Here is a 19,848-nt window from a genome sequence, read left to right as displayed (position 1 = left end):
AGTCCTTAGGATCCCACCACTTCTCACAGATCTGTCCTCTGAACATAGGAGGCTTTGGGAGACATTCCAGATATAAATTAAAGAGTATGAAAAGTCAGGGCCGAAGAGATGTCTCAGAAGTTAAGACCACTTGCTACTCTTGCAGAGGACTTGGGTGTGATTCCCAGCACCCACACAACTAATAATTGTGGGTAACTCCAGTTCCTAGGCATTGATTGGATCTCTCTTTTGGTATTGAACGCACATGGTGCACAGACATACATACAGGTAGCCATATACAAAAAAATAAGTAAGCATTTTTTAATTAAAAAAAAGAGTACACAGAATCTTACGGCAGTATCAGTGCTTACTGGTACACAGTAAGTGCTCAGCACATACTGTTTTATTACTACTATGCTGTATCTGGTCTACAACTACTTAATTCCTTTTTCATACACAAGTCTGATGCTACCTCTCAGGCATCCAGACCTTACCAAATGACTCAGCTTTGGGCAACTGTTTAAGCCAGTCCTAATCCTGGTATCAACTTATGCTTAGAGAGTAGGGTGTGAGGTAGTGGACTGTGCCAGGAAACCTCATAAAATCGAGTGGGTTCAGAAGCCCCATACCCTCACACTTGAGGCTGTTATTAGGTGTTTCACCTCCTCCCAACCAGGTTCCTGTCATGTGACCATGGCACCCCATGGAGAGGACCAAGACAATTAGTCACATAGGGTCAGCTCCCGGAGCCCCTCCACATGCAGATGAAGGATCACCCACATCTCAGACCAAGCCAATAGAAAGCATCTGCTTTTAGACCCTCAACCCATCCCAAAATGTATATAATACCCTATCCACAAGGAATAAAGCACACAAGTTATTGAGTTATCTCATCAAAGACCATCTGAGAGCATTGTCATATAAGAGCTGTAACACTTTCACAGCTAGAAGCTGTTCAAGACTATGGTGGTCACTTCCAGTCACTTCCGGCTCAGGGGCACTGCCTGGCTTCACCTGGCATCTGACTACTCCTCACTGACTGGGGAACAGTGGTGGTAGCTGAGGAAGAGACCTGGCAGCTCACTCAGATCCGACTCCCTCTCTCCTTCAAAAAGCACAACTCTTTGGCAGCTCTGGCTAGGCCAGAGCTCCACAGATCTCTGCAGATAGTGCCTGGTACACAGGCTGACAATAGGGACTGGAAACCCTTCCTCTCACAGTAGTCCGCTAGTAAACAGAACACATATGAGAAAGGCCCCAGTATACAACTGGGGAGCTGGGTGTAGAAATCAGGCTGGGATTGAACTGGAAGCTTCCTCTCTGCCCACTGGCTTTTGTAATTCTGGAAGACTCTGTCCCTGCTGCTGGGGAAGAATTGTTACTAAAACTCTTACTCAACTGCAGACCCCACATGCTATCCTATCAAATGCCAGGAACATGTGACAGAATGTACGGTGGGGGCACAGACTGGGGCACAGCCAACAACATTGGGGTTGGATTTAAGTCCTGCTGCACAAGAGGGAATTCATATCTGGTACTGTAGGCCAAGACAAAAGCCTGTGGTTAGTGGGGTCCAACAAGAAAACAGCTACAGTTACTTTGTTAAATACATGTATCTGTCAGATTGCCTTCTGAGCATATGTGCATAAGACCATTAGAACACAGCTGTCATCAGCTACAGTCTGCCATGCAAGGAAACTTCCTCTTGTAAATGATGGTATATTTCAGGGACTCCTAACCACCACTGGAGCTCCTGAGGACAAGTGACTATTCTTGTGGCATGTCTTTAATTCCAGCACCCAGAGGTAGATGAATCACTTCCAGTTCAAGGGGTTAATATAGTGAGTTTCAGGCTAGCCAGGGATACACAGTATGACCCTGTCTTTTTTTTTTTTTAAAGGCCCAGGCAGTAAACAACTCACAGGTTTCAGAAAGTTTCTGATTCACAAGGCCTGTCTCTCCTCACGGTTATTTAAGTAGTAAAAACTTCGAGGAGGAAAATTCTCCCACCCATTGATCTGCCTGCAAGTTGTCCAGAGAACCCCAGGGCTCCCGCTTTTATGTCTCATTACCCATACTGAGGTGGGCTTTCAGTGATTCAGCTGCTTTTGAGTTACGTATAAGTAACGCACACACATGCTTCTGTAAGTAACTCCAATTAGCTCACTGGTATCTAAGGTGGGCCTTAGTGATATACTACTTTAGCCGGTCATTGGTTCATTATCTGGGGTGTGTAAGCTTTAATTTTTTTCAGCCGGGCGGTGGTGGCGCACTTGGGAGGCAGAGGCAGGCGGATTTCTGAGTTCAAGGCCAGCCTGGTCTACCGAGTGAGTTCCAGGACAACCAAGGCTATACAGAGAAACCCTGTCTCGAAAAACCAAAAAAAAAAAAAAAAAAAAAAAAAAAAGCTTTAATTTTAATTTTTTCAATGCCTTCTTTTAATGCTGGTTCTTAAACCCTTTAACTTCTCTTCTAGCCTCCCTCCCAGAGGTAGTGAAGAAAGGTTATTAGAAAATGAAGTGGACCTGTTTAGAAATGGTTCTTTGGAACACACAGGTCAGCAGCAGCAGCAGCTCGATCCACTCGCAAACATTTCATGGATGTATCCATGTCCAGTTCAGTAGTGTTGGAATATCAGCAGCGGTGACATGACCTAGCAGGAACAGCCAGTCCTCAGCCAAATTTACACAAGTCAGCAAAAGAGATTGGGACCAACAGGGAGGGATACCAGGAGTTCTCTGCCATGCCTGTCGAAATGAACTGAAGATCATTAGCGAAGATGCAAGACCAAGAAGTGATGCAGAGCTAGCTCTAAGAGCAAGCTCCTCTCATAGTCTTCATAATTCACTGAGCCCTATTTACACTCCCTCCAAATACCATGTGTCCTCCACGGGTCTTGGCTCTCAGCACATGAGTCTGTCTCAGATGACATTACTCTGCCAATCAACCCGAGTCTGAGGAAGGAGAAAGAAGCTGCCAGGACACCACCAGTTTTCTGGTGTATTTCTCTCTATGGAGTCCCAACAAATGAAGCTCAACTGTGCAATGTAAGACAGACTAATACATTCGAGTCATTAGTGAAGAATGCTTCATCATGTGTTCTTTCATGTGTTTGTTTAGCAAAACATCCTTTCTCCTGTGTCTGCTTCAGTGAAATGTTCCATCCCATGTTTGTCCTAGCAAAACACCATCCAACACAACTGACTTTCCAAAGAACCCAGAAGTTTCCACTTCAGTGGTGAGCTGATGTCTCCCAAGGAAGAGCGTCATTGCCCAACAGTAAGTACTCTGTAAACATAAGGGTCTGCTGAAGGGTCATTTGTTGTACATTTGGGGATATTTTTCTCCTCAGCTCACTAGTCCAATCCTGTTCTTGGGTGTGTTTTCTCTTTCTTAATAAATTGTCTCTTTCCACAACCCTTTGGACATTTTCTCTCTTGTTCTGAAACCTCCCACATTCCACCATGCATTTGCTGACCCCCATTGCTGAACTCACCTGTGCTCTTGGCCCCTCACAAAAGACATGACTTTCTTCCTCTTCACCCTCCTGACAGCTGCTGAGACTTCCAGGTTAGATGCTCTGTGGTTTTTCCTCTCTAAACTCTAACAAAGCAGTCCTCAAATTACTTTTTAGTCCACCTTAAACTTCTTTATTAACAAGATTAGGAACCTATGAAAGGGAACCCCAAATTCCAAGTAACAAACCCACCCAAACAGCTGGATTTCCTGCCCACTGGAATCTCCTTTGAGAATGAGACCTGTGCCCTTCTCCCATGGACCTGTGTCTTTGTGCCGTGTACAGCATCAGGTCTTTCTCCTTGTGATCCTCTTGTCAAATCTCTCAACTTCCACAGGAAACAAAGATCAAGGACAACAGTCTTCCTCAGGACACTCATGCAAGCCGATCACTAGCTCATAGCCAACCCCCCTCACCCCATTCTACTACCTAGATTTTCAAAAAGTCCCCTGCTGGTGGCACTCTTTTGGGAAGCTGTAAGAACTTTAGTAGTTTAACAGAACAAATAGACCCCTGTGTTGGACCCCTCGTCTCTCCTCCCCATCCATGCCCGTGGTGCATGGATGGCAGGGGCACAGCCGCCAGGCCAGAGCTGAGCTGCACGCACTTTGCCTGCCCGGGATCCTCTCCCTCTCCCACGAGGATGCCAAGGTGCTGCCACTGGAGGACGGGGAGGAGACACGGGACTGGATTCCAGGGATGAGTGGCAAAGGGGCCAGTGAAGGACAAGTGGCCTAGAGCCCTGGACAGTCACTAGGGTGTGCCTTGACCTGTGTGGAGTGGCCCGGGACGGCAAGGGATGTTGGTGAGGTGCGCTGGGTGTGCAACTGCCCTCCTGTAGCTCAGGCGTGGTTGCTAGGCCAGGGTGGTTATTTGAGTGCTGGGCGACAATCTGGGCACCCAGTGTAGGAAGACTGTTGTCTGAAGCCTCTGCTTTTATGGTTAGTCTCTCCTTGTCCCATGAGACTCCTTGTTGGGCCCCATTTTGGCCCTGGCTTGGGCCTTGTGGACAAACACGAGCCTGGATCAAGTTTTGAGACCTGTCTTAGTCACTTCTATCTGGAATGACTCAACAGGACTTGTTTAACCCTGCCTCTGCTCAGCTGTTGCTGATGTAGAGCTTTGCCATTGGCCCTGTCAGTCACCCCATACCCTCCGTCACTCTTGCCCACCCCCTACATCATCTCACTCCACCAAAACCCCTCCTCCCTATGCTCCGAGTTTATATAAACAAGAGGTTGTTACATTAAAGTTGAGTTCCTGCATGACAAGATGGCTGGGTGTGTTTCTTTGGGCGCTGACACTCACCTCCTGCTCAGCCCCAGAGAGACCCAGCCAGACTGGGACCTCTCTCTCCTCTCTCCTGGACATGCCAGGCTGCAAGGAGCCGACACCCCTGGAACATGTTCTTGGCAACAGCACCTCCCCCTGAGCTCCTCTTCCTCAGTGCTTCCTGGCCATGTGATGGGGTGGCATATTCTGCCCCATCCACACTGCCCGCCCACACCACCACTGTCAAGAGTGAAACCCCTTAAACTACCCTGACAGTTCCTTTCAGGAATTTTGGCCACACTGAAACCAATGTTATCAGTAGACAGGTATTGTTTTTGTAATTCTGACTCTTGCTGGGTGGAAATAACTCAACCAGGGACAAAGACATTTGAAAGTAACATCCTGACAGACAGGAAGCAGAAAGAGGAGAGGAAAAGGCTAGTTAGGCAAGTTACACTCTCAAGGACACATCCCCAGTGACCTCCTTCCTCCAACAATGTCCCACCCCAACTTCTACCACCTCCAAGAATCCTGTCCCATTATGAATCAATCAATAGATTTAATCCATTGATTAGATTAGAGCCATTAGGACCTAAAGAGCTGTAGAATCACCCTGGTGGATGTACATATGCTTCACTAATCCCCCTAAGTAATTCTCCATCCAATGGAGTTGGTAAGATTAACTAACCATCCCAATGATGTTTTAGTCAGCCTGTCTGGGGTTTGACTATGACGTGTCTGTCACCTGATGTCAGATGTGAAATTTTCATTGTGTCATTGTAGAGTGAAAAATTATAAAAATCATTTTATAAAATGTATATAGGCTTTTCTTTAGGCCTCACTTTAAAGGACATGGAAAATTTTCTCTGAAGCAAGCTAAAAATGTAGACTGGCTGGTTTCAGGAACCGGCTAAACCACAAAGGGAAGAAAGGAATGCAAGTCATCTAGGTGGTGCTGAGATACTGAAGACCCCCATACTCGGGAGACCCTTCCTCAAGTCTCAGGAAATCACGACCACCCAAAGATCACAAGAAACCATACCTGAATGCAATCAGCAGAGGCTTTATTAGGGAAGTTAGCCAGCGGTCAAAACTACAAGCTCTTTAGCTCCAAGAGCATGGTTTTGGCCCAGAGTGGTGGGTTAAAGGGTCTTTTATAGCATGGGGTGGGGAAAGGAAGGCATTTTTGTGTGCTTATACACGAATGGTTGCATTTTCGCACAGTTACACATGATTGGTTGTTTTACAAATTTTGAACATAGCACTGGGAAGACCAAGGGATGGGTAACCAAGAACAGTGGAACATTTCAGAGAATCTAGCCCAAATGATCTAGAGTCATGTGAAAATCACTCTGCACGCTCATTCTTCTCAAAAATGTGGTTTTTACCATGTTATTGTGTCCTATCCTGCCATTTACCAACTATTTCAGATTAAGTATCTTTACTTCTTCCTGCTATAGCCCCACCTAGGTGGCTTGCATCTTTTATCTGTGGTCAGGAATGTGTCTTCCTGCCTTGGGCCTCTCCCACCCATAGGTGGACCTACTGCTTGAGGCTTGAGGAATGTAATTTATCCAGCAAGTGTCCTGGGGTAGTGAAAATCTTACATTCAGTTCCTCTTTCTGGAACTTACATTCTTGTTCAGGTATAGGATAAAGGAAAAGCCTGTATATATAATTTTTCACTCTACAATACTAGTAACCATGACAGGGCAGGGCCGTGTCTGGAGCAACTGAGAGATAGTTGAGCAAGTGACAGGGCAAGGCCACAATGACAGGGCAAGACCACATTTTTGAGAAGAATGAGTATACAGAGTGTTTTCCACATGACCCTGACTCACTTAGGTTGGGTTCCTCTGGAATTCTCCACTATTTTTATGCTATATTTCCTTAGCAACCCCTCACCCTCTCCTCACTCCTCTGGTTTGTGGTTTTCCCCTTTAAAAAGCCCCTCAGCCAGCCAGTCTTTGTCAATTCAGCTCCTGCATGGGCAAACGAATTGACCGTTAGCTGGCTAACTCTCCTGAATAAAGCCTCTGCTGTTTGCATCCAGATTTGGTGTCTTGCGAGTTTTTGGGTGGCCGTTACTTCCCAAGACTTGAGTGAGGATCTCCCCAAAGAGGGGGTCTTCATCATATGCTGATAATTAAAAACTTTCAGATTTTAGGGCATTTGAGACTTAGTGGGGATTAACGATGTTCAGCCTTTATTAGCTTCATTATTAGATGACTATATTGTAAGATCGGAAAGAAAAAAAGTATAATGGAAAACTATAAATGTGTAATCTACAGTTGTGTAATTACTCTATGGACTAGGTGTCTGTGTCCCCACTAAAATCCATGAGTTGAAGTTCTCGTTCCCATTGAGATGGCTGAATGCAGGCAAACAGGCCTGAATAAGGCAAACATGGCATGCACCAACAGGTTTTGCCTTTGACTCTTTCCCCCTTGATAAACTATTAGATTACATTCCTAAAGCTCAACACCAAGGTCACTGACTCATTCCTGAGACTGCTCACCAAGGTCCAAATATCAAAACATCAAGGTCCAGCGATCAAAATTCATTATTTTGGCTACCCTAATTCAAATACCCAATTAGAACTTGCTAATACATCCTAGCTCATTAACACAGACCTCATCATTTTCCCTCTTAAAATTATGCTTGCAAAGCTATTTAATGCTGTTCCTGCCAGATTCAAATTCAGTCACCTAGTTTCTTTGCTTAATAAAGGATCTATTTACATTTGTTTTGTGCTTGGAAATTGGTGTTTAGGTGTGGTCTGTGACTGATCCAGGGTCCAGAGGGGAGAACCGTAAAGTATATAGTCCCCCTTCAATGGTAATCAGAAACGAGGTCTTTATATTTAGATGAGGTCGTGAGAATGGGATATTTATACAAGGACTACTGTCCCTTAAAGGACAGTGGCAAGTATCACAACATGGGTTTAATGCCCAGGACCCAGATGGTGGAAAAAGAGAACTGACTTCCCCAATGAGCTGTGTCATATATATACACACATAATTAATAAGTAAATAAATAAATGTGAACCTCACCCCCCTTTTAAAGAGAAGAGACAGAAGAGAGCTAGTTTCCCCTGTGTTCTGTGTGGATACAAGAAAATAGCTATCTATAATCCAGAATGTGAGCCCTTGTTGTAGATAGCCCAGCCTTGTGTTTTGATAGTAGTTCCACTTTCCTGGGAGGGGCTGCAGATGAGGAGTGAATCAGTACTCTTATGAACCTTCTGTCCAGTTGAATTTGTAAAATAAAGGCTAGAGCCAGTGATTGGGCAGTAGAAGGGAAGGTGGAGAAAAAGACTTAGGGGAGGAGTCAGAAGGGGAGGAGTCTGCACAGCCTTTAGGTATCTCATCCTGTAGTTAAATGTTTATGACACAAGAATACAGTCCACTGACCACCTGGACATAGCCAATCAGAAACTGACCTATGTAACAGTCCCGGCAACCACCAATGAAATTTTAGATTACCTAACCCTAGCTAAAACTCCCCTAGTTCCCTATAAAAAGGCCTGTGCACCTTTGTCTGGGGTCATTGTTGCCATCTTTGTAAGTGGTCCCAGCTTTGCATGCAGGCTTCTTGTTTTTTGCCAAATAAAATCACTCTTACCAATTGCATGTGTGAGTGGTAGTCTCTGTGTGGTGCTTTTGGACTTAACAGGCTGACCTCTTGATCTTGGATGCTCAACCTCCAGCCCTATAAGAAATGCTTATACAGCTATTTCTAGGAGCGACTGTTTCACAGCAGACTTCCTGGGATTCTGGCTCTCACAATCTAATGGCAGTATCAATAGACATGTCAACAGGGAAAGAGAGAAAATTTGTGAGGTCCCACCCCTAGACAAAGAGGTACCGACAGCTAGTTGTTAGGGTCCAAAAATCACTGAATGAAGACCCCCAGACCCAAATAGCATGCAAAAGCAAAGAGCATTTATTCTGCAGAAATTACCAGTATGCAGGGATCAACCATTCATCAAAATGGAGACTACTAGAGGCTCCCATGCCCTCTTTTATGCAAGGCTGAGGAAATTTTCTAGAAGGGTTAGGTAACCTCTAATATGATTGGTAGGGGCAAAGCAGTGACATTAGTACAATTTTGACTGGTTGCTATGTTCTATCATTTTTGGTGAGGCCTTACAGAGTTTCAGTAACTGACTCAGCTCTAAGCTTATCCTCCCTAGTTCAGGATCATCACTGACTAAATATCCATTGTCCATGGCTTTCTCTGAGAAGCTCAGTTTGCTTCCTGGGAAATCGAAATTTTTCTGCTTTTAAGGTTTTTGGACCTTTCCCTAGTAACTGCTGGGAGAAGAAATATTAGCCTCACCCAGGGGTGAGCCACTTTATTGGCCCTATGATCTATGATCTATGAAGAGTGGTCAACTGTGGGTAGGGTGGCTGGAAACGCAGAAAGTTCCTCCAGGTGGGAAGTTGGGCGTTGTGACGGCTATGGCTACAGCAGTCTCATTAAAGGCTTTCTCCATGGTTCCTCACTGCAAGGCCCCAATGACAGAAGAAAGTCTGTGGGTTTCCAGAGTTTTATTGCCATGGTGTGTGAGAGATGGTCCAGGTGCACCGCCCCCTGAAACTCAGGGCAGACCTGAGTTAAATAGGGAGAAAGAAAGGGGGAGGGGCTGGGGCTGGGGAAGAATGCTTAATTGGCTCTGCCCTCTGGCCTTCAGGCATCTCATTAGTATGTAAATCTCTCTAGGGCCAAAGACCTGTGCTCTTTGGGAGGGGCTGTAATGCCCTATGTGACTGAACAGTGCAGGTCAATGGAGTTCCATGCCACGCATTAGGAGCCTGGATTCTGGGAGCATGGCAGAATAGATGCCCGTCCCTCACAGGCAATGGACACCTGTTAGGTCTCCCGGCTTTCCAGCCAGTGCTTCAACCAAAACCAGCCATCCTATCACAGTCCTACAGTCAACCTTGAAGCCATATACACGGTAAACAAGAAAAACAGACTCAGCGGGTTGTATTTATATGTTTATTTGTGCATGCACATACATACATGCATGTGTATGTATTTAACAAGTACATACATAATAATAAAGATAGTGGCTACGAACTTGAGAATGAGGGGTCATGAGAAGGTCAAGGGGGGTAACTAGGAGGTGCTGGAGGGAGAAAAGGGAGATGGGGGAATGTGATGTAATTCTTTTTCAATTAAGAACGTATTTTAAAAAAGAAAATGGAGCCAGGTGGAATGACACATGCCTTAAAGCCCTGCACTTGGGAAGGAGAGGCAGGTGATTCTCTGTGAGTTTGGGGCCAGCCTGGTTTATGTAATGAGTTGCAGGACAGCAGTGAGATGTAGTAGAGAGAACCTATCTCAAAAAATGGGGGGGAGGGGGATGAAGGGTAAAGAGAGGGGGAGGGGAAGGGGAGGGAGAGACAAGGAAGAGAGAGGGAGGGGGGCTTGCATTCAGCAAAGTACAAGAGGAGGAAGACAGACAGAGACCTGCTGAGCACCATGCCACATGGTATGGGCAGAGAAAGTTGCCCACATACTAGCCCTCCATTTCTTGCAGGCTATAGACACACAGAGCCCCGCCTACAATCACATAGAGGCCATTTGGGAGGGAGACAAAATTCACAGCCCAGCCTGTGTGAGGGTAACACAGGCTGGTTGTAAATACCTAGAAGCTCACTAGCCGCCACCTCCCAGCATAGGCAGAGGACGTTATCCAGAGCCCCACTATCCATGTGGCCTACTACAATCTGCAAGTATGTAGTGGACAAATGGGAGATAAAAAGAGGTGAACAGTTTGAGCATTAAGAAGAGATAGAACTGGAGACACAAGGGTGGAGAGGAGGAGCCTGTGGTAAGCAGCCAGCCCTGCCACCTGAGGCCACAGTAAAATCCCAACCCATGCTGCCAAGGAGGGTCATGTCTGGGTCTGTGGCCATGCAACAGTAGGGGTCTGTGTTGATGTCCATATATTACCACTAGAGATCATGGGGATGTTCCTGGTCTGGGCAGCCACCAGGGACCGTGTGGAAGTCCGGGGCAGTACAGAACTAGGCCTGGCCCTAGCCCTCGGTGGGCAGGGTGTAGGTGAGCCTGCCCAAGGGGAGGGTGTAAATGTGAGAAAGCTGACTCCGATGTGGAGTGGCCTGGCCCTGGAGTCGTGAGAGGAGGACAGTGGGCCCTGCAAACATGCTTGGGCAGTACAGTAGAGCTGGCCCTGATGGAATTGGCCCCAGCCAGGAGATTGTAAGAGCAAGAGCTGGAGATCTGGCCCAGAACTTGGGAGAGTGGGCCACGTGCTTCAACTGGTCAGCACAGCAGAGCTGGCTCTGGAGGCATGGGTGTGTGGGGAGCGTGGGAACAGGAGAGCCCACACTCCTGCCTCCTCCCGATGGTGGCACTGGGTGGCCTAGCAGGAACAGTGTTGGAAAGCTTTTCCTGGTGGTGCTGATGTTGTGGTGAGTTTGTGTTCCTGGCAGATCAGACACATGCACCTACCCAAGAGCTATTTTTGGATCCTCAAATGAAACACACACACACACACACACACACACACACACACACACACACACTAGTTTATTTTTAAATGCCTTGGCTACCTCAAAGACTGGGCACTCCTAAACTTTCCCCTGCTACCCCAGGCCCAATCGGGAAGTGGCCAGTGGCCACTTACCCGAAGTTTCACATGACTAGTTGGTTTTCACTTTCTGCCACTCCTGTGTCCCATCCTTCTTCCCCAAGTCATGGCGATTCTCTGTCATTCCTCTGTGTCCTTGCCCACACAACTCTGAGTGTCCGTCCCCATGCCCTGCCATTGGCCATTGGCATATTTATTGATTGATCAAAAACCAATTGGAGACAAGGACCTAAAGCATCTGGACATGCTATACCTGATTGAATCAAAGCATTAGAACCAATTTCCAATAAGAGAACCACCGCTGACCAGCTTGCCTGTCACTCAAGCCTAGATCCATGGCTCTGAGTTGGCCTACCCCAAAATCTTCAACGTCTTTGGACTGTTGGGGCGTGTGAAATGGCTTGTCCTGCTAGTTCAACTGCAGGATCTCAGTGACTCAGAGCAACAGCAGGGTATCTGAGGGGAGTCTCCATAAGGGTCCAGTATTTATGATTTAGAAGAATCCAGGGACCTCGAACCAGACCAATGACTCATTGCAATAAACATTTGCAAGTGATAAAGTTGTGAAGACTGAGGGATATCCTGTGGGACATACTATGCTTTGTTCTGTTTATTTTGCTAGTTTGTGTTTTATATTTTTTTTATTTTGGTGGAGGAGGTTGCAAGGGCAGAGAGTAGATAAGAGGGGATGAGAAGAGACGGTTGAGGTGCATGACATGAAGCTCACAAGAATCAATAGAAAGTTAAAGGAGAAAGAAATGCTCATTATTTAAACTATTTAGTTTATGGTAATGTTGCATAGTAGTGGGTACTTAGACACATTTTCAGTTACATATAGAATAATAAGATAGATGTTATATCAACTCAATCACAAATGAAATATTTCACTTTTTATTTTATGGGTATTGATGTTTTGCCTTCATACATGTCTGTGCACAATATGTGTTCACCATGTGTGTGCCTGATACTGTTGGTATCCAGAAGAAGATGTTGGATCTCCTGGAACTGGAATTACAGATGTTTGTAAGTCAATGTGTGGGTGCTAGGAATCAAACGTGGATCCCCTAGAACAAAAACCAGTACTCTTAACCACTGAACCATCTCCCCAGCCCCCAAATGAAATATTTTTAAAGAAAAATAGATACATAAGACTCAGACAATCTGTCTAAAAACAAATGATGTGTTATTAAATTTAATGCAACATAAGTATTTTTTGCTCATTGGCTGGTTGGTTTGCAAGTTTTGAGACAGGGTCTTGGTATGTGCCTCCAGCTGGCCTCAACTCACTATGTAGATGAGGATGGTCTTGATTCAAAGGCTGGTGATCCTCCAGCCTTTTCCTCAAGTGCTGGTATTATACACATGCATCACCACACCTGCCATAAAAGCTGATTTTAAAGAAAGCACGTGCATTCTGTCTTTCTCTCTGTCTCCGTCTCTGTCTCTGTCTCTGTCTCTGTCTCTGTCTCTGTCTGTGTGTGTGTGTGTGTCTGTGTGTGTGTTTCCCCAAAGGAAGTTCTATTTATGTGCTACAAATAAATGCCATTTTGCTCAACATTTCCTCTATCCCTTTATTTTTAATGTTTAGAAAGGATTTCATTAATCATTCAAGCCTTCTTTTTATGCCCAAGAAAGGTCTGCTTATCTTAGAAGCTGAATGATTTGAAACAAAGTGACAGTCCTATTTTTTTGTGTCTTCTAATAGTCTTGGTTGCTGATGTCTGAAAGCAGAAACTGTGTGGACCTTGCTGCATGCTCCTCCCTGAAGAAAAATCCTAAGCACCAGTTTCAAAAGCACAGGCTCTGCCAAGGAGCAATGCAGAAATCTGTAACCACCAGGTCTCACTTTAAACCAGATTTTTCTTACAATTCAAAATTACAAAAAACAAAACAAAAAAAAAAATCAATCTCAATGCCCTGAGGACTAAGTTTGGAGCATGAGAAAAACCCACACACAACTATTTTCAATATAATTGGCTGGAAGGCAACCTATGGAAAGATGAAAATGTGATTCACAGCCCACTAATGAACAGCTCTGCTAGAGAAGCACACACTGGAAACATTTTATATACATTGTAATGAATGTGGAAAGCAATGCTGCTCGATTCACACAGACCCCTTTCCTGGCTTACTTGTGTGCTCTTGTCCTTTTGGTTCCTATCTGCTGCTTCGCTGGCTGAAAAGAACCTCTAGGCAGAGCTGCTGAAGCACTCTTAAGCCCTGCAGTGCATTTTTTTTTTTTTTTTTAAATTAAACATTCCAGGCTAAAGCCCAGACACTGGTGCCGGTACGATAGTCAGAGAAGAGCAAGAGTGATGTTTAGGCAGTTTGTAGTTTACAAAGCTAAAGACTTCGGGATCACTTAGGGCTTGACTGCCTGTGCAGCTAGCTTTTGCTGTATCCTAAAGTGCATTTGGGAAACTCTGTACCAAGGTTTAAAATGATTCAGAAAGGGCTCTGCAGATGAAGTGCTGGCCGCCGACAAAGTGTGTTCTCAGCCGGGAAGAACAGCCAGCAGGAAATCTAGTTGTTTGATATAGACATTTCTTGATACATTTAACTTTTTAAGTCACTAGGATTCACTTACTATTGAGCCATTCATTTTGACTCTTCTTAGAAGAGAGTTTCTCAAGAAACGCATCCTCTTGGGGCATGCTGCCATACACCAGTAACCCTAGAGGACAGAAGGAAGGCAATGGAAGACTGTCATGTCTATTAAGTTTGAGCCAGCCTGATCCACATAGCAAGACCCTGTCTCAAAATCAAAAACATAAAAAAAGGAAGACTTTATCAATGTGTTTAGTTACTGGGTTAAAGATGCTTCTATTAATTTCAGGACAAAGTACTTGATTACCTAGCTGCTCTTGTGGAGCAGTGTAGGGTAAGGACCACAGATCCTGTCCAAACCACATGACCATTTGTGACTGCTAGAGAAGGGACCCTCAAGACAACCCCCACCTACCACATCATTGTTCCTCCTCTGAGAAAGGAGGCAGTTTAAACATTGCTGAATTTAGATCATTGTTTCATATTCTTGTCTTGTACCAATTATATAATTATGAGCAAGTGCTTACTGTCTCACTTATATATACAGTTATATATACTCACTTTTATATACAGTCTCACTTATATATACAGTTATATACAGAAGTACTTCAGGAAGAAATGGGAATGATGTATGTATCGTATTATAAGAGCAAGAAAGATCCTGTCAATGTGGACACACACCCTTAATCCCAGCACTTGGGGAGACTTGTGGATCTCTTTAATTTGAGGCCAGCCTGGTTTGGTGTACAGAGTGAATTTCAAGATAGCCAGGGCTATACAGTGAAACCCTGTCTTAAAAAAAAAAAAAACCAACCCCCTCCAAAGTACCCCCAAACCAAAAACAACCCTCCTGGATTGCCCTGAGCCATCTGGTGCAGGTGCGAGACCTGACCCGGCATCATGAGAGCAGGAGAGCTGTCCACGCCCCTCACAGGCTTCAGTACACAGGAGAGCTGGTCCTGCACCTTGCCTGGGCAATAGAGCTGGCCCTGCTGGTGTGGGCACAGATGAGCTGGTCTCCCAGGGCATGAGAACAGGAGGAAGGCATTTGGCATTGGGTGAGCTAGCTGGGCTAGTGTTGGAGAGTTCGCCCTAGTGGCATGGGTGCAGGGCAGCTGGTGGACTGACCAGCTCAGTTACCACCCAGGCCCTCCCAACATCCACCTCATCTGCAAGCTGCTCAAGCATGTGAAGGGGCTGGTACTCTACACCTCCACGACACGGGCAACAACAGGATATCTGAGAGGCATCCCGGAGAGGATCTAGTATTGATAGTGTACCTGAAGCCAGAGGCCTCGAACCAGGCCAATGACTCACTGTAATGAACATTTGCAAGTAAAGATATGTGGACAAAAGGGTACACTGTGATACATCGCAGCTTCCATGATAAGATTAAAAAAAAAAGTCTTTGGAGGGAGGTTGCCAGGGTTGAAGGTGGATATGAAGGGATGGGAGATGAGTGAGGTTGGGGTCCATGATATGAAAATCACAATTAATCAATGAGAAGTTAAAAATAAAATAAAAAGGAAGTCCTTTTGTAACAACACTAGCAAAACTTGAGGACATTAACTGATATAAACTGATACTAACTGAAATAAATCAGACAGGAAAGATCACTACCAGACATTTTCATCCTGACAAAAGACATCAAGTTGACACATTCATTCATCCACACAACAGTCTGTGAGCTCCTGCACAAGCCAGGGCTAGCACTTGTTCTGGGAACACAGGTAGATGGAAGAGGGACGCCTCCGCCTTCACAGAGCTCAGGCATACCACCTCGTGGCTAAAGGGGACAGAGAGAAAACACGCGAATCCATAAACAAATCTGAAACCTGTGTTTTTTAGAAGTGGAATGAAGAAAAAGAAGGTATGTGAGAGTCGGTGCTGGGAGCCATCGTTTATACTGGGATGTCTTTATGTGGGTTCTCCAGAACAGTCTGCATCAGGGAGGGATCCACGTTCCTAGGAGAGTAAGGAACAGTGACAAGATCGAGCAGAGGTAGTCCTGGGAAACATGTGTTTTCAGGAGCATCCTGGCCTTTGCCTGATCCCACCACAACTTCCTCTGAAGCTTGGATTGCCCATTGGTCCCTCTCCGAAGAAAGAAAGCTAAAACCATTTCCCCATCAGTTGGTCCAGGTCATCCTCTGAGAGTAGGTTTCAGGAATCTTTCAGCAAGGCAGTGCCCATTAGCCAATGTCAGTGCTTTGGAGCACATATTAGCAGGTAGCAGTCTGCAGTGCTTGGCTGAAAAAAAAAAAAAAGAAAAAGAAAAGTAAGGGGCTGGAGAGATGGCGCAGCCGTTAAGAGCACTTCAAGAGGTCCTGAGTTCAATTCCCAGCAACCACATGGTGGCTCACAACCATCTGTAATGAGATCTGATGCCCTCTTCTGGTGTGTCTGAAGACAGCTACAGTGTGCTCACATACATAAAATAAATAAATCTTTAAAAAAATAAGAAAAGAAGAGAAAAAGGAAGGAAAGAAGGAAGGAAGGGAGGAAGGAAGGAAGGAAGGAAGGAAGGAAAAAAAGACTAGCAGAGCAAGCCAAAGCCAGTTGTACCTGAGTGCCACCGTATCCAATTTTTACATAGGTACAAGGGATCTGAACTCATGCCTGCATAGTAATTACCTTACCCACTTAACTATCTTCTCAACCCCTATTCTCTTTTTGAGGCAAGGTTTTATGTATACCAGGCTAGACAGAATTCAATACATTCTTCTGTAAGCATCTTTCATTTTTATTTATTTAAGTGTGTTTCAGACAAGGCCTGATATATCTCTGGCTGGGAAGAGAATAGCAGAGCTTGAACTTCTGATCTTCCTACCTCCATTTCCAGAGTGTTCTACCATACTCAGTTCATCCAATCCAGGGCTTCTTCCATGTTAGACAAGCACAGCAAGAATTCTACCAACTGAGTGATAGCTCTTTCTAGAAGATGATTCTAGAAATCCTTCTTCTTCCTCCCATCCTCTCCCTTTCCTCCTCCACTTCCTCCTTCTCTCTTCCTTCTCCTCCTTCTCCTTCTCTTCCTCCTTCTCCTCCTTCACTTTTATAGATCTGGCTGGCCTGAAAGTTGCACAGATCCACCTGCCTCTGTCTCTCGGGTGCTGGGATTAAAAGTCTGTGCTGCCTTGTCTCACTTTTCTAGAAGAATCTTTTAAAAATATGTGTCTGTGTGTGGTGTGTGCCTGTGAGTGCAGGTGCCTGTGGAGCCCAGAAGTCGTTGGATCCCCTGGAGCTGGAGTTTAAGCAGTTGTGAGCTTCCCAACATGGGTGCTAGAAGCTGAACGCTGGTCCTCTACAAGAGTAGTGTATGCTTTTAACTGCCGAGCCATCTTACAAACAACATAAGAGTAGCTTCTTTGGAACCAAGTGACACAGTATTCTTGAAAACTTTATACTGTGTTATTTCAGCATTTTCATAGTAAGTTAAAAATCTTAACTCTGTGTGCAAAGTCAGCTTTGCATCACTATAATAAAAAAACCTGACAAAACTATTTATGAAACAAAGAGACGTTTATTTTGACTCACAATTTTATAGACTGAAGTTCAAAATTGTTTGTCCCAATGTGATGAGTGTGTGCTAATGGTGGTGTTATTATTGCAGGATCATGTGGTAGAACCAGGAGTCTTCATGACGGTTCTGTATGCTGTGTATTCAGATGCTGAGTTCTGTACCCCAAGATCAGGTTGCAGTCTGGTTATAAGCATTGTATTGACCAATGTGCTGTAGAGAATGTTCCCCAATAATCTCTGATTGGATGATAAAAGGCTAGAGCCTGTGACTGGGCAGGAGAGGAAGGTGGGACTTGAGATGGAGTAGGAGGTTTTAGATAGGGACTGTGAGGAGGACAGAGAGGGAAAAAGAAGGTGGCCATGAGGCGGGATGGACCATGAACACATGGCCAAGAGAAGCTCACCCTGAGGACACATATGGAGCAGGGCAGCCCAGCGACACAGACTGCAAGTAGCATATGGCCTAATGCTCTGATGTAGAGTAGGCTAGCTCAGAACCCACTCAGCACAATGCCAGCACCTTGTAAATAAAACACCAGGTTTCTGTGTCTTTTACTCAGGAGCTAGGCAGAATAGAGTGGTGCTGAAACTTCTTGTAAAATTACCATAACAAAATTCCTGCTGGTCGGTGGTGGCACACGCCTTTAATCCCAGCACTTGGGAGGCAGAAACAGGCAGATTTCTGAGTTCGGATTTCTGAGTTCGAGGCCAGACTGGTCTACAGAGTTAGTTCCAGGACAGCCAGGGCTACACAGAGAAACCCTGAATGTCCACAACAAGAACAATAGTACCAGACTGGGGACCAAGTGCTTAACATACTGCATGGTTTCCTACCCACATTCAGACCTCAGCACCAGCCTCTGCCCTGCATTTTATCAAGTTCCTTGCTGATGCTTTTCCAGGAGACACCTAGAGCTGCACATTTGCAGAAGGCTAGTTATCTCTCCTTCAGACAGTCTCTCGGAAGGTGTGTGAAGTGACTCAAAGCCAGAGACAGAAGTCACATGACAGTGCAGTGAAAATCATGAAATACCAACTAGACAACAAAATGGGAGACAATTCATGCACCCTAGAAAGAACACTGGACACAGAGAGAGCCTTATAATTTGGGGTCATTTAAACTGGAGGGAAATAAAGATAAAGACAGAGAATCGGATTTTACTAGCATTGTGGATACTGAGCTAAGGTTCCTGGGGAGGATGTTTGGTGGCTTGCTTGAGATAGATTGGAGGTTTTCAGATACTGGTTTTGTTTGATTTGTTTTGTTCTTTTCTTCTATTGCAGTTGATTACAGTTGATTCCTGGATATCAGGGACAGCGCAGGAGCATGGAGAACGTGATGCTGTCTGTATAAACTGTTACATGGTGGGTTTTTTTTTTTCTTTTCTCAAGGACAAATCAGCACATACAGAGCAGGGAATGCATAAACATTCTCTCAAATGTAACTGCTCAGAACACAGAAAAATACTCGAGAGGTATTTAGACAATAGGCATGTGGAGGCCTTGGGACACGGTCTTAGGGATTAATTATAGCTCTAGTCCCCACGGAGATTACACATTCAACTCATGGTCTGCTACCTACACAGTACAACCTCCATTAAGAGGCAAGAGAAAAAAGGAATAAAACTGGAACATCTGAACGAGTCCGGACTGCACTGAGGTGGCCAGCACTGCAGCCAGACGCAGGGAGCTGCTCAACTGCCACATCACACATTCCATAGCACACCAGCTGTCCCCTGTCACCGGGGGCCACCAAGAAACGGCTCAATCAGGAAGGCTTTATGAGATGTGCAGAGATTTTTTTTTGCTCCAATTCATTTGCCATTCCCTTTGTTACCTTATTAGTTATGGCCGGATGAACAACTCTCAATTTCTCTTCCTATTTCAATTTGCCCAAGAAGTCCTGTGACCAATGTCGCTCCTCTCTCTCTCTCTCTCTCTCTCTCTCTCTCTCTCTCTCTCTCTCACACACACACACACACACACACACACACACACTTGTATATTTGAAACAGTGACTATAATGCATAATGACCAGCAGGGAGAAAGCAATATTCTCTCACTTTTTCTGGAAAGGAAAAATGTAGGAGAAATGTAACCTCTTTTTTTCTTTTAATTAGTCATAACTAGCTAAACTTTTGTGTGGCTATAATTACAGGCTCACCTGCAGTTGTAACCAATTTTATGCATTTTAAGAATCTAGGCTGCCCCTATGGTAACATCACATACAGCTAGAATACAGAATCATAATCATGAAATTGACAATACTATAATATGCTGTTATTTTCATGTTTCCCTAGTTTTCTATGGATTTGTTTGAATGTATTTAGTGATACACAGGTTTTTTTTTCTCTCCAGGATGGTGTGTGTGTACATGTGTGTGTTTG

This window comes from Arvicanthis niloticus, chromosome 4 (genome assembly GCF_011762505.2).
Source record: "Arvicanthis niloticus isolate mArvNil1 chromosome 4, mArvNil1.pat.X, whole genome shotgun sequence".
Lineage (NCBI taxonomy): Eukaryota > Metazoa > Chordata > Mammalia > Rodentia > Muridae > Arvicanthis > Arvicanthis niloticus.
The sequence above is the reverse complement of the archived record's forward strand: the minus strand, read 5'-3'. Positions refer to the sequence as shown.